The following is a 15,083-nucleotide window of genomic DNA, read 5'->3' as shown; positions in this document are numbered from 1 at the left end:
AAGTTGATGGTAAATTACCCAGTAAAGAGTAACCTGATTTTGAATGCAACCACTGGGAATTTAATCAACTGTTAAGTGGTGCCTTGATTTTTAAATTATATAAAAATCACTTGCTGTATTTTCAACTCTGAACACCTACCCCAAAGTCTGGCATGTACTTAGTGTTCAATATCAGTAGAATGGAAGTCTGAATTTTTTAGCAAGAGGCTGGTGAGAAAGCCTTCTTTGACTCATCCACTAGGTGGCACACAGGGACCGTGTTTCCCATGTTGAACCATCACAGACCCTGCCATTCATGGTATCAATAAAGAGCTGCATTATTAATTTATAACATCACGTCCACTCTACACCTAATATTTGTTTAGCCAGCTGTTTCCTCTAATCCGCCTAAACACTATTGATTAAAATCTTAAGTATATTCGGGTTTCCATCCCTCCCCATTGCCCCCCAACAGCATTTTGTTACCTTTAAATAACAGACTAAGTACATTTAAATAACACAGACTAAGTACTATGGTTACTAGTAATGAATCCAGGATGTTGGCAAATTAACTAGAGGCAACAGAAGACTATAATGTGAAAGTTATGTTTTAAGTTGCTTTGCATTTCATTGGAATTTAATTGGTGGAATACCGTTATCTTAAAAATGTAATCTGGAAAATAAAACATGCATGGGGCAAAAGGAAATGAAAACTAGTACTAGTGTTTTCTGGAAAAAGGAGGCATTTTCTGAATACGACTCTTGTTCATCTTTACAAAGTACAGTGCTGCCTTAAGATTTAAAGACTACTTCAACTACTCAGAAAATACCAATATTCCACGTCCAAGATGCTAAAAGGCAGGACTGTCTCGTAGACCGTCTGTCTACTCATAAAGCATCTTTCTGCGTCTTCTGAACGTATTTATCCTGGATGTGGTACTTACTCCCAAAGGAAGGAAAAGGAAGTAAAACCGCTAGGAATATAACGGATTGATTCTTCTCTGTGAAAGTCTCTTCAGTCTTTCTAAATTCCTGTGTCAGTCATTCCTCTGAGGACAGCACCTTGCTGACAATAAATGACTCACTTTATAAGAACATGCTGTTCCCCTCATTCTTGTTTCACATGGAAAGCCCAGGCCCACTGGACACTCCTGTTTGGTATGCTGGCCTCTGGGTACATTCTCCCTGGGGACCAGTGACCTCTTGAAGTTGGTTTTCTTTTGCTCATTTAATTAAGTTTAGGCAAAATTACCTCTCCTTATCTAGTTTTCCCATTTTCAAGCTGTTTCCAATTTTACGAAGAGGTTAGAAAAAAATGTCGTTATTCTCTTAGCTTAAACAATTAAATTATTAAGAGCAGATACCCCAAAAGTGACTAAAGACTAAAGATGAAATGCTTAATAGACCTTTGGCATTTTTACTGAACGGAAGGAAAAATTTCTTTATTAGTAGAAATAGATGGAATTGAAGTTAAAAACTGATGGGAAGGATTAAGAAGTATCATCCTAAAAGTTATCCAAAGAGAACTACTATGGTATATTTGGGGTAGAACAATATGCCCATTTTATGATTCCATTAAAATATTGAAGTCACTAAAGTGTGTATAAAACTACAGCAAATTTAGTACACTGAAATAATCAAGTAGAAATGGTTACCAGAAACTCCATTTGTAATGAATAAATATTACATTTCACTTAGAAATTAACTCACAGGCTTTATTTCTTAAGAACCGTTAGCTTCCAAGAAGCCAGCCAGTATGTCTGATTCTATGACATCACGCTGGAACATGTACAGGAACACTTTCCATCCTAAAAATTCCCAAATGTCCTGGCCACTTTGTGTATTTTTCCAGTGATAAATGAAAATAAAATAACTTATTTTCAAAATAACAAACCATCTTATTGTGAACCCAACAGTCATATTCAATGGAAGAAAAACAACTTCATTTAAGCCCCAAAGAGTTCAGATTTGCTTCGGGTGGTGAACAAACTCAACACATAAATAATTCCTTTAAGCAACTTTTTAAAGAATCTTAACATCTATGGCTTTAAAATTTTTTTCAGCACATTAAAACTGTCTGTCAACATGATTCTAGATATGAAATGGATCATAATGCTACTATCGTAATTCCACAATTAACTGGAGAAGCCTGGACCAAAATTGGTAACATCTCAAAGATTATCAATCTAACAGGTATCACCTAGGATTATGGTAACTTTCTTTTTCACATACACCTATATATTCCCCAAAGCAAAACTCATAAATCTGCAGTGGGCATTCCCATTTTCAGCCTCTGCTCTCCTTTCTTCATCCCAGGTGCTATAAAAATGCTTGTTGAAATACAGATGGAAAAGTCACCGCTTGGAAACCATGCGCCTCCCAGATTTATAGTACTGCTAGCAAAAGCCAGGATGCTCGAGTTAATCCTTGCCCCAGTTCTACACTGAGCAATACAGTATTTTCTCTGACAATATGAATCTTTTTTTAAAAAAACTTGAGATATGTTAAACTCAAAAGAAAATAGTCAGAAAAAAACTTTAAATGTATACATATATCATGATATGTATTGCTCTCTGAAATCTTTAAGGCACCAAGGTTTGACCGAAAGAGGAAACAATTTGTGGGAAGTTTACCTTGTTCTGAAATCCAGAAGCGCAGATGCTCTCAAGTCCTGCTGAAGTTGGAGCCCGGAGATGAAGTGAAGCTAGCGCTTTTCCCCCTCACCTTAAGTTTGTCTCTGGGCAAGTGTGTGTGTGCGTGTGTGAGTGTGTGTGTGTGCAGAATGTCTCTTTGTGGCGCTGGATGGCAGAGGTCCTGGTCCTGGGAAGAAGGAGGCACTTTCTCACCAAGAGCAGAAGAAAAGCAAAGCGTCACTAGGAAAGTTCTCCTCCCAGATCCCCTAATTACAGCCTAACGTGCACTTCATGCACACTTCAGGGAGGAAGGGAGGGGCAGCTCTGTACCCAGACCTTGTGAAACAGCAGCCTCTTAGACGACTTTCCCTCTGCTCAGATGCCCGAGTGTCCCGCTCGGGGCTTCAGGGAAAGCGGCAGCTACAACCACAAGCCCCCACCCACACCACTCCTCCTGCACCCTCGCCACTCCTGGGTCTGTCCAGAGCGGATGGGGCAAGGGGTCTGTGGAATGATCCGTGAGGCAGCGGTGTGAGGCAGACACGCCAGGAGAGAGAATTTTCGCTTTGTTTTTTAGTCTCTGCTTAAAAGGAAAATCCAAGGGTAGGAAGAGTCCTGGCTTTCCCGCCTCCCTCTCCCCAAAGTAGATCCAGGGTAACCAGGTAGAGAGACAATTATGGCAACAGCAGACAAAGCTGCCTAAACTGAAGATGCCCTTCCACCCACATTGCCAGAAGAGTATTTTTTTTGTTTACTGGACTCGGTATCGATATTAGGTTTGAATCTCCGTTAACAAACAAACAACTGCTATTGTATCCCTGGATGACAGAGCTCAAAGAACCTGGATTTATTTATAGAGCGAGGAATGCGAGGGGCAGACGGGATGGGTGGGGTTGGCTTATGGATCCATATCCAGGATTAGAACCAGATGAGCACAGGGCGCGCGCGCGCGCTCACACACACAGAAAAACGCGCGCGCGCTCCCCTAAAATAACCGCTGGGGAAGATGCTGGGACACGCGGGAAAACGCCTTCTGAACAAATAGACATTTATTTATAACTCCTGGGAGAGTATATAGGTCCATTGATTCCACCTTGGGTAACCAAGGGTTTTGGAGAGGAAATGGCTTCATATTTCAATAACAGAGCCACCTTTGATGGAGCCTAGGAGGGGAAAAAAAGAAACACACCGCAGGAAGCAAACGGCTGTTGAAGCAGCCGGGAGGAGGGAGCGGGGCTGGCCCCGGGATGAGGACAAGCAAACAAGCCCAGGGGCCCCGAGCCAGAGAGGAGGCGAGACGCAAGCAGGCTTGCCCGAGAGCCTGGGGGTGCAGGGCACCGAGGGCGCGGGGCGCTGGGAGGGGTCCAGGAGCTCGCGCCCGCGCTCCCGGCTCTCGCCCGGCGGCCGGGGGAGCCGCAGGCGGGACTCCAGGCTCATCCCAGCAGGGGACCAGGGACGGGGGCGGGGGCCGGGGGGTCTGGCGGGCCAGAGGAGTGATGGAGCAGAGGGATTGGTGGGGCAGGACTCGCGGGCAGATGAGCTAGTCGGGTAGGGGCATCAGTGGGACAGGAACGCAGGCGAGACTTGGGGATCAGTGAGGCAGGGACGCCAGTTGGGCTGCAGACTCGTGGGGCAGATGAGCTAGCAGGGCAGGGGACAGGTGGGGCAGGGGCACGGGAGGGCAGGGCGCGCGGACCAAGCGGCGCGGGAGGCGGCGAGCGGCGCTATTGTCTTAGAGATAAAGCCTAACCCGCGGTGGTGGCTTCCTTTTCGGAGTGAGGCGGGAAAGAGATCTCAAAAAAGGAAAAAAAGGCTCCCTTCCAGCTTTTCCCTGACATATTTATTTCACCAGCTCTTGCTCCCAGGCTCGCCCTTGCCATTCGGATCTTTGGTAAATTAACACGTGCCTCTTACCTCTTGGAAAGATTTTATTCCAAAGACACACCAAACGCCCACAAACCCTCACTAAATGAAGACAGTTATATTCGAAATGAAATCATTAAAAATGAATCCTCCAACAGTCAATTCAACACCTTTCTTGTAATTCGAAAACCTGGGCAAGGCGCTCTTTTCATTTCTTTCTGTTTCTCCCCACGGGAACAGGCCACTGAAGGTTGTGCAATTTTATGTCGTTAATTTCATGGCTATTGAGACAGCTGTTATACTGTAGGTCCCCACATTAACTGCCAATAAAAATAAGATACATCTCTGCTTTTCAACTCTGAAAAGAGTTTTTATGCCATTTCTTGTAAATTTGTAAATTTCTTGTACGCATTTTAAGGAACATAAGGGAATTAGACTTAAAAACAGATATCCTACAATTTTTATATTAAAGCTCCATAAAGGTGGTGAGGCTGGTGGTGTGGGTGTGTGGCTGTGAAATCATATAAAGATAGCTTAAATACTGATCTTGTTCCCTCAGCTTAAAAACCTAATTTTGGGAGCCTGAGGAGCAAATCAGATCAGCTGGCCCATGATGCTTCCTTATTTTGTGGTCTGCTCCATATACTTATTCCAGGAGACCATTAAGAGAACATAATGCATTCTCTTCAGAAATTGTTTATTAGCCACACAAGACCATCTGTTTTGCAATGTAGTCAGACCACAGTGAATTACACTAGAATTTTTTTTCCATTTCCCCACCATTTGAGAGAGGCTTCCAGAAATAATGACAGCTACTTACCTCTGCTGTTCCTGACAGAGTTATCTGTCAATCCTTCCCCATCCTATTTCCTACCTCCCCTTTCCAGTTGCCTAGTTACTAGTCTTTGTTAAGATATCTCCAGTATTTTTAATCACAAACCCTTAACCTGTCAATAATGTGTTTTAAATGTTATTCAGGCAATTTAATTGGCATTATCTATATTTATATTCATTTCTAGGTTCACTTGGTTTACTAAATACTTAAAATTTACGTTGGAATTAGCTTTAAGAGTCTGTTAAAAAGACTTTTGTGTTTAACATTCAGTTAAATAGTGCTTTATAGAGGTATGCATTTCATTGATAAGTCATTATCATTACCCATCAGGGCAAACTCATTATAATAAGCTTTGGTAAAAAAAAAAAAAAAAAAAATCAAGTAAATAAATAAATAAATAAGGTTCTATTCTTATGACTAAATGTTTTACACAGGTGTAAGTTATATAAAAAAATAGAAAACGCAAATATCTTTTTAAAGGAAAATCATATCAAAAAAGTGTTCTGTACATGAAGATTCCCTCTAATTGTTAATATTAGTAATTGATGTGGAAACTCATGGCTTTCATTGCATGTTGAGGAGTTTTTGTTTGTGTTCTTGTTTTGGAGAAGGCAAGGAGACCAGCTTTGTTAAGTTTCAAGAAAAACCAAATATTTTCTTCAATGTTAATTTTTAAAATGACTTATGTGGTTCAAATTCATGTCAGGTTCTACGTTACATTACCTGACTTGTGCTACAGATAAAAAGCCTAAAAGTCAAGGCTAGTTCTGGGAAAGCAGACACAGACTTAGAGCTAATGGGTATAGATAGCTGTATATGTGTATATGCACATTATGAAAAGATCTTGTCTAGCATAATGCAAAAGTATTTTTTAAGAATGAAAATTAGGTCAGAATGGTGTTATAAAATGTAACATTCCATTATTTTGTTAATTGTAAGACAGTTTGAGTGATCAGTTTGAGCCAGATGAAATGGAATATTCAACCATTTTTGACCTACCAAAAAAGGCAATTTCACCTGGCTTAACCTAATATAAACTTAAATATGTGCATAGTATAAAATAGCAGGAACATTTTCAACGTTTAAAAAATATCGATCTAAAATATCATGAATCTTTTATACATAATAAATTCATAAGCAGAATGGTATTCTTGCTGGCATATTATGCTTCTAATGAAATATACATTTATATTCAAATGGAGATTATCTAAATTCATCTCCGCTTCAAACTCCGAAAGAGACTGCTGTATTATCCACTGAATTCCAGAGAACTCCTTCCCTGGGAGATGTGTTTCCTGGAATTTTTGCCTCAGGCTAATGTTATACCTGGTTGAACATCTGCTAGGATAAGGGTGCAGCTCTGTGCACTTTGAGGTGCCGGGGGAGGAGAGCCATTTGACCTTTCCTGTCTGAGGGCTCAGAACTTCGTTAAAGCATCCCTTGGGATTGTGGGCATAGCCATGAGAAAAACATCATTTGTAATTAGGTCCTTCCCACTGGCTATATTCCTGTTGAACTCCATGATTAAAATACAAATTCAATATTCGAAATGGTCACAAAGCATTTGGTAAAAGGTTATTTTGCTTTTAATGCAATGGGGAGATGACTTTCCATGGGCCCAGTTTTTGTACTCTCACTCTCAAAAAGTGTCCTGCAGAGAGACTCTTCAAAAGGGCAAAAGAAATAATTAGGCAATAAATTGTTCAAACGTTAAGAGCGGAGCTGTTCCGGAAGCTGGTGAGGCCACATGAATATCATCCCAAGTGATAAATATCCTTAATTCTTGAGAAGGCAGTGCCTGCGTGCTCCCCTTCTTGTCTGCTGGATTGCTTTTGGTTTCACAGCATCTTTCTTGTAATCTATTGTTTTCTCAGCGTGTTTCTTTTGTCCAGAATGCCCAAACTCTTTCTTCATTGTTTTTAATAAATTGATGTCGATTTCATTATTAACTAGATTCTACTCATTTTGCAGTAAGTCCCAGATTCAGTCCCGTCTCCTTGGTCATGGGAACCTTCCTCTATCACAGTCACGTGTTACTATTAAGAACGCCCACTTGCCACTTTTATATTGCTTTGTATTTTCATGTATTTAGTTTTTTTTTTTTTTATCAGGACTATCATGAACTCTCCGAGGGATGATATTATATCTTTGCATCTTCAGGGTCTGACACAGGCCTTGCAGTTAGAAGCTGATCAAAAAATGTTTATTGCTATTGTTGAAGATGATGAGAGGCTTCATAATCAGGAGAGAAAATGAAAACAAACGAGGAAAGCTAATTATTGAGCAAGTTAGTTCAGAGGATTTTACATATAATAGCCAATGGCATAAAGAATAAATCATCAAAGGTTGATTAATAATTTGTATCATTGTTATTGATCTTGTAGAATTAAAAGAAACATACACATTTTTCTTTTGTGCTTGGCTAATGAGTGATTGTATAAATGATAATCAACAAAAGTAAAATATTTTACTCTTTTAAGAAACTAGGTTGAGGCTCCTGACAAAACAAGGTCATTGTCTTAGAATTACATCAGCCACCTGAATATTGATTTTTTCTCTTGTATTTATCTAGTTATTTTAAATTTAAGCCAATTATAACTATCAGTAAATGTAGTCCTTGTTGTATTTTCTTCTTGCTCTTTTTTCTTATAATCCTCAGAGGAAAGGATGTCAAGTCTAATTGGGTGGAGTGATTTATATATAGTCCTTCTTAAGGTAAAATGGGTGAATTAGCTAATGCATCAAGGTTGGCATAGGGCGAGACTACTCAGGAAAGACTGAAGTGTAGGGCTTTGATTATTTGGAAGTGAAGGAAAATAGTCTAGAGCTGTCAGAAAGAAGGAAAGAAAGATAGGAATAATTTTATCAGAAGCCCTTGAAGAAGAATTTTAAAAGGGAGAGATGAATGCCAAGTGCCAAGCTTAGGGACAGTTTGATTAGAAGACTAGAAGAGAATATTAACATAAATACTTAGAGCAACAAACCTCTTAGTAAATTTTGATATAGTGGTTTGGGATAAACATCTGGATGCTTTTGAAATTTTATATACAAGTCTATGCTAAACTTGGTAGGTAAAATCTAAGTTTTCCTTAATATCACCAGAAATACAAATTAATTCTCTCTTTATATCCAAGTTTTAGGTAGACACTGGCAGTATTTGAAAGAATAGCTAAGGTACCTATCTATATCTTTATATACATACATAGAGATATACATATCTGTATACACTTTTTTTGCCTTAAGGTCATTAGAAAGCTCACTTGTGGTTTATTTTCAGCGTTGAGGAAGTAAAAGGACTTAGGAAGGAGCCTTTGAACAGTGCATGTGGAAATAGCTTTACAGGCATTTTTCTTGAATACTTCCTTTCACAGACTAGCTCAGCCAATTGATTCTACTGTAAATAGGAAATCTGCACTTCTTCCTAAGCACAATCTAGTTGCTCCAACATATGGCTAAATTAAGGCATGAAAGGTTCAACTGGAAGGAAGACTCTATGAGTAAACAAAGAAAAGAAAAAGAGGAAGTATTTCTCCATCTTGGGACTAATTGCTCCTAGCCCTGTTGCTGAGTACACCATAATTCTTCAGTAATCCTGCCCTAAATGTCAACTAGAGAATGCTTGTTGGTGCAAATACCTGGTGTTGTATCTCTTTTGAGCTTAAAGGCAGGTAATTTGAGACAACGAAAAATTCTGAAAATTTGCAAAGTTGAAGTGGCTAGCTTTCAGCTTGTACACAGGAAAAATAGTCAAGTTCTTCAGAATCTGGTGGTCTCTAGGAAGTTTTTTTCCTATTAATGTTCTCTACTCTAAACTCTCCCTACCCCCTTCTAATAACACTTCAATAGAAGTAGAAAGTTTTTAGAATTAAAAGTAAGCTAAAATGATTTAACTCAATCATTTGCTTTCTGGATAAGTAAACTGAGTCTACTGAGACTGAGGAACTGTCCCAAAGTCACCCTGCTATCCTGATGTAAGTCTCTGAATTTTCCCAGCCACCCATTTCTGCAAATCAAAGTATTAGGATTTAGTAGGACTTAATGGATTTCTTTAAGAACATAGTCAGGAATTATTTCTTCGTCTCTGTTTTTACCTCATGTCTCTATTGTGGAACATTGTGCAGTACACCTCATTAGTTGGGTGTATGTCTGCCTCTCTTACTACAGTATGAGCACATTGCTTGTTCACGTCTAATTCATTCTTAAATCCTCCAGCATTGCCTCCCACCCTGCCCCAAGCACTGTGGCTTGCACATGTAGGGGTAGGGAAAAGTTTGCTGAATTGCATCATATCAAAACCATAGAAGAAGTATGTTAGCAGGAAGAAATCGGAAAGTGATTTCTAGTAGAAATGTTCAGGTTTATCTACCATAAGAAAGTAGCAGTATGTTTTGATTTGAGACCCACCTCGACTCATTTTTATCGCTTTTGGTTCTTCTCTCTTCTCTCTTAGTTTCTCTGTTTGTCATCTTAATGCTCGGCTGCACAAATGCTTAATCTTTCCTACGAGTTGGAAATTACCGTGTCAGGAGTCTGTTGACTCTAGAAGGAAGTCGGAAGTGTTTCTCACCATTACCGCCTCTTTTTCATTTCCAATACCCCTTTCTTATTTGAACCTCACTCTTCTTTAGCAGACTCCTGGGTGCCTCCCGTGACGCTGCTCTCCTCCCCCAGGGTCCCTGTCTGTGTGCCCATAATACTATTTCCTTTGTCATAGCTCTGAACATAGCACTTCCTTCATCAAAAACTTTTTTGATAAGGCTTGCTGGATAGCTGAGCTCTAAAAACCTGAGATGTGTATTTGGTTCTGTGACCTAAACATTCAAATCTACCCTGCTTTACTATACTTGGCCTGAGAGTGGCATTCTTTACTCTTTGAATTAATTAAGTTGTTTGGAGGCCTTTGGATCAAGTTGAGTGACTATAGTTGTTCATCAGACTCTGACAACTCCTACAATACATTTTCTGATTACCTACATTGCTGTGCATGAAACTTTCTTAAGCAAATAGGTCCCTGCTGAATAGAATTTTGTACTCCAATTTCATAGATAGTCACTACGCTCCATTTCTGTGTATCTAGATTCATAAAATAATAGACAAATATTTGTAGAGCAAAAGTGTATTTGATAATTTTGTATTATGGTTTGATCACTTGGTGGATTTTCTTGTGGCTGGAAGCCTTTGTGCTATTTGAGTATTACTTATTATTTGAGTACCACTGTTAGAATAGAGTGCAGAAAGTTCGGAAGCGCCCTCCCTCAGCTGGAATATCTGTAAAAACAAACTGTGTACATTGCCATACTGAGCTTCTATTTAAAAAGAAAATACTTAATTTTTGTAGAGCAGTTTTAGCTTCACAGCAAAATTGAGAGGAAGATGTAGAGATTTCCCAAATAGCCCTTACCCCCATACATGCATAGCCCTCCTCCCTCATTGTCAGCATCCCTAACCAGAGTGGCACATTTGTTACAAACAATGACCCTGATTACCATACTCTTATCACCCAAAGTCCGTAGCTTACTTTTGAGTTCACTCTTGGTGGTATACATTTTACAGGTTTGGATACATGTGTAATGACACATATCCACCATTGTAGTAGATTTTCACTGCCCTAAAAATCTTCTGGTTTCCTGCTATTCATCCCTCCTCCCATCTAACCCCTGGCAACCACTGACTGACTTTCCATTTTTAATGCCTTTAGATAATTTAAGAAGCTAACAGTGAGCTCCTGTGAGATCCCATCCTGAATGAAAATTTATAGTCCTAGCAACCACTTAGAAAACTCAAATTAGAGAGCTTTTAATGCATGTTATTTATTACAGAATATGTCCTAATCTTGTCGAGCTTCTGTATAGAAGGGGATAAATGAAAGTTCTGAGGTAAAATAATTTGGTGCATTAGGAATATATTTCTGGTCCTTTAATAAGAGTAAAGCTTCATTTCCGCCTAGTGGACTATCTTGCAGGCTGCTTCACTTCTACCAATATTCAATAATTAATCGTCTTTCAGTCTTTATTAATGGTTGGAAATTTTCTATTTTGTAACTTTGTTATTAAAAATCATGACATTTTTTAATCAACTATATAATTTAAAGTGAAATTAAGGTTCATAGCATTAATATGTATGTCATTTTGTGACTACCCTTTTGAAAGTTAACTATGAAAATGACTTCTTTCTACCACCATTTTTTTTTAAATAATTGAACTTGAAGCTTATTTTGTCTCACTGATTCTTCAAAGTTCTGGCTGTCAAAAGATATTTTTTTTCCTTAGGGTTTAGAGAAGAAAAGAAGACTCTTAAATAATAAAATACTTAATTTTAATGCCTGTAGTCTTTCTGTATGCTGACATTATCAAAGGATAAGAAAAATAATGGACCCATGGCAGTAATTTTCGTTCTTTTCTTTACTTGACCTCTAGGAAGGGAGTGATTTCTTATAATCCATGTTTGTGGTTTTGATGGGATGATGGTTTCGGATAAAGTTTTTGTTGTTTTCATTCCAAAATGGAAGCAGATTTTATCCCAAACCATGGATTGGGCAACCACAATTAATTGATTGATCAATAAAATAAAATAAAATAACCATAATCTCTTCTTACTGCTTTAAATCACCTAGTTTGTGTTCTTGTATCAAAATATTCACCAGAAATTGTAGGGGCTATTTGCATTATTCACTCATCATGCGGACAATGGAAATAATAATGAAAAGAATAAAAGCATATGTATAAGAAATGCTTTCATTCTGTGACAGGAAACTGGAACAGAGTGCATTACACTGTTTCTATATAGTTTTGAGGCCACACGCTTAGATGGACTTCTACGCTATGTTCTTGGTAAAATCATTCTCTGTGGAGGTCTTTGTGTCCTCCTGTTCAACAGAACAATGTTCTGTCAGGGAAAAGTTTATACCTGTGCATCTTTGATGCTTGAAAACGTTACAATACGGCAGAAATTTTAGAACCCTAATTGCCTTGCCAGATAAATTTCTGTTGTTTTTTCTCAGAGACATCTTATGATTCTTTCTAAGAAGTGTTTACCAGAACAGTGATGAAAGGGGCTGTAATCACTTCTGTTTTTATTTGTACTTAAGGGATAGATTTTGGGAAAAAGCCACCCACTTGCTCTGTCAAAATGCTGTAAGACTTTTGCTTATGCTGTCTTTGAATGTCAATCTCTATAAATTTATATTTTAAACTGGATTAAGCCACTATCTTTATCGTATATAAGATTACTACCTGTCGAGTTCTAAGCATTTTTAGAAATTAAGAGTGCAGTAACATGAACAAGCATCGGAAAAGGGTCTCAGTGAAGTTCTCTTTGGCTCCCATTTATTTTCTTATGGTATTTTTCATGTGAGGAAGGACAAACTATGGAAACTGTAATAGATTTGGAAGTAAATGATCTCTAAATTTTTTCTCTTAAGAATTAAAGCTTAGTGTCCCTGTCGTACACTCCCTTAGTACACTCCTTGTTCGAGACCTGCCTTCCTCGGGAGAGTTTCGGCTGCCCTAGAGCAGCGACTAAGTCAGTTTGTACACTGCTTTATCTTCAGTGCCTAGCATGCTGTAAGTGATTGACAATTTGACAAACGTTTAAAAAATGAAGTTTATTTTAAAAGTAAAAAATGAAAATAAGAAAAGAGCAAAAACTCCTTAACTAAAATTAGGTTTCATGTTCAGGGTGTCCTTAACTGAATCTTTGAATGACGTTGACGCTTGAGAGAGAAATGTTTTCCTACCCTGATTTACGCATTCCTCCTCACAAATCTTCTTCCAGATCTATTAATAAGAAATGGTATTGAATTCGTTTGAGCTGGGGCGATGCTGCTTAAAAACAGAGTGTGGAGGAACATCAGTGGTATAATTTGAGGGACACGAGAAGCCTGTCTGTTCAAAAATAGCTCCCACCTGGCGGCCACAGGATTGGAATTCCCATCACTGGAGTTGTTTTGTTGTTGTTAAGGTGTCTCCGGGAGGCCCATTTGAACTTATTTTATTCTGGTTGTTGTAAAAACAAAATGACATACTACCTCCTTTATGGGGCAGGACTTGTAATTAGGAGTTCTTATGTGACAGGTAACCTTTTGATCAGTAAAATGACGTATAATGTGCTATCATTTTGTTGAACAGGCAGAGATTTTCCACCTGAAAATTTGAGAAAGAGAAAGAAAAAGCCTCTAAAAAGATGTTAAGCTTCAGGTAAGGAGTAGAAGGCGCTCCTTTATGAAGGGTAAGTGGGTAAGAGATTAAATGATATTAGCTATGTGATTATTTGTGCAAAATTTAAGAAAAAAGAGAAAGAAAAATGAAATATTGCTGAAGCATGGATGAACCTATAGATCATGGAAATTCAATGTATTATTTATGTACCATATCCGGATTATGGCATGGATAGGAGACGGGGCCAGAGTTTGCTGAGCAATGATGGGTGGCACAGATATGGGAGTGAAGATGGGGAGTTGCTTAGCAACCCAAAGGGCATCAAAGCAATAAGACCTTGTCAGAAGAGATGGCCTGGCTTATGGAATCACCATCTGCCCATTTACCTAAGCCAGGAAGCAAAGGAGGGGTGGGTGTAGGGGTGGCACAGATTTCACTTGTTTTACTGGTGGATATTGTGATTTATAATAAGAAATATATATATTTGGTCTTCATCCCCATTTCTGGCACAGAACTCCTAAAACCCTTGGAATTTCCTAAGTGCTGACAGCTGCAAAGGTGTCTTTTGTTATGTTAATGAGGTGACTTTGAACCAGCCTGAGCATGGGGGCTGGTTGCCAGGAGAACCAAGCATGTGATTAGAGGGTTAGAACTTTCAGTCCCACCCGGAGACCTTCTGGGAGAGGAGAGAGGCTGGAGGTTGGATCAATTGCCAATGGCCAATGACTTAGTCAATGCTGGGTGTGTAATGAAGCCTCCAGAAAAACTCAAAAGGAGGGGATTTGGGGAGCTTCCTGGTTGGTGAACACGTGGAGATGCGAGTGAGGCTGGAGAGGACGTGGAAGCTCTGTGCCCTTCCCCATACGTTGCCCTATCTATTCATCTCTTCCATCAGGCTGTTCCTGAATTATATTCTTTTATAATAACCGGGCAATCTAGTAAGTAAAATGTTTCTCTGAGTTCTGTGAGCCACTCTGGCAAATTGATCCAACCCAAGGATGAGGTCATGAGAACCCCTGATTTGTCTGTTGGTCAGAGGTACAGGTAACAATCTGGACTTGGGATTGGCATTCTGAGTGGGAAAGGGTTGTTGGAACCTCCAGTTTACAGCCAGTAGGGCAGAAGCACAGATAACAGCCTGGGCTTGCGATGGGCGTCTGAAGTGGGGTGGGAGGTGTTCTTGCGGGACTGAACCCTTGACCTGTGGACTCTGAAGCTGTCTCTGGGTGGATAGCGTCAGAATTGATCTGAATTGAGTTAAATTGTAGGACGCCAGGCTCGTGTCCTGAGCATTGCTTGGTAGCATGGAGGGAAAACCTCCCCCAACACACACTGGAAATGGGCGCTGTTGGGTGGTGCTAGGCAAGACCTCCACACATGTGGTGACAGAAGGGAAGTGTGCTGAGGGTGGGAATACTGTGACAGGAAAAGAGAAACGCAGGAGGAAGCACTGGGTGTTCGTCACATAGATAGACTGAACTCAGATTTTCCTATTTACTGATTTTCTTGTTTTGAGTTTACCTTTTCTATTTCCTGCTTTCTCTTTGGTAAAGGTGATCATTTGTTCTCCAGTGGCTAGAAGGCAAAATCAGGAAAGAAGGAAAGTAATAAATGAGT

The 15,083-nt window shown here is 39.4% G+C and overlaps 1 protein-coding gene across 1 annotated transcript in view; it reads right to left on the bottom strand.

Annotated features, from left to right (window-relative positions):
* The window catches only part of HAPLN1 (hyaluronan and proteoglycan link protein 1), a 77,584-nt gene extending 74,133 nt beyond the window's left edge, over positions 1-3,451 (bottom strand). Inside the window, exon 1 of the mRNA XM_008539053.2 lies at positions 2,613-3,451. The gene's annotated coding sequence lies outside the window, so the exon portion shown is untranslated. The remainder of the gene's footprint in view (positions 1-2,612) is intronic.
* Positions 3,452-15,083: the final 11,632 nt, after the last annotated feature.

The sequence above is a fragment of the Equus przewalskii genome, chromosome 13, assembly GCF_037783145.1.
Source record: "Equus przewalskii isolate Varuska chromosome 13, EquPr2, whole genome shotgun sequence".
Lineage (NCBI taxonomy): Eukaryota > Metazoa > Chordata > Mammalia > Perissodactyla > Equidae > Equus > Equus przewalskii.
The sequence above is the reverse complement of the archived record's forward strand: the minus strand, read 5'-3'. Positions and strand labels throughout refer to the sequence as shown.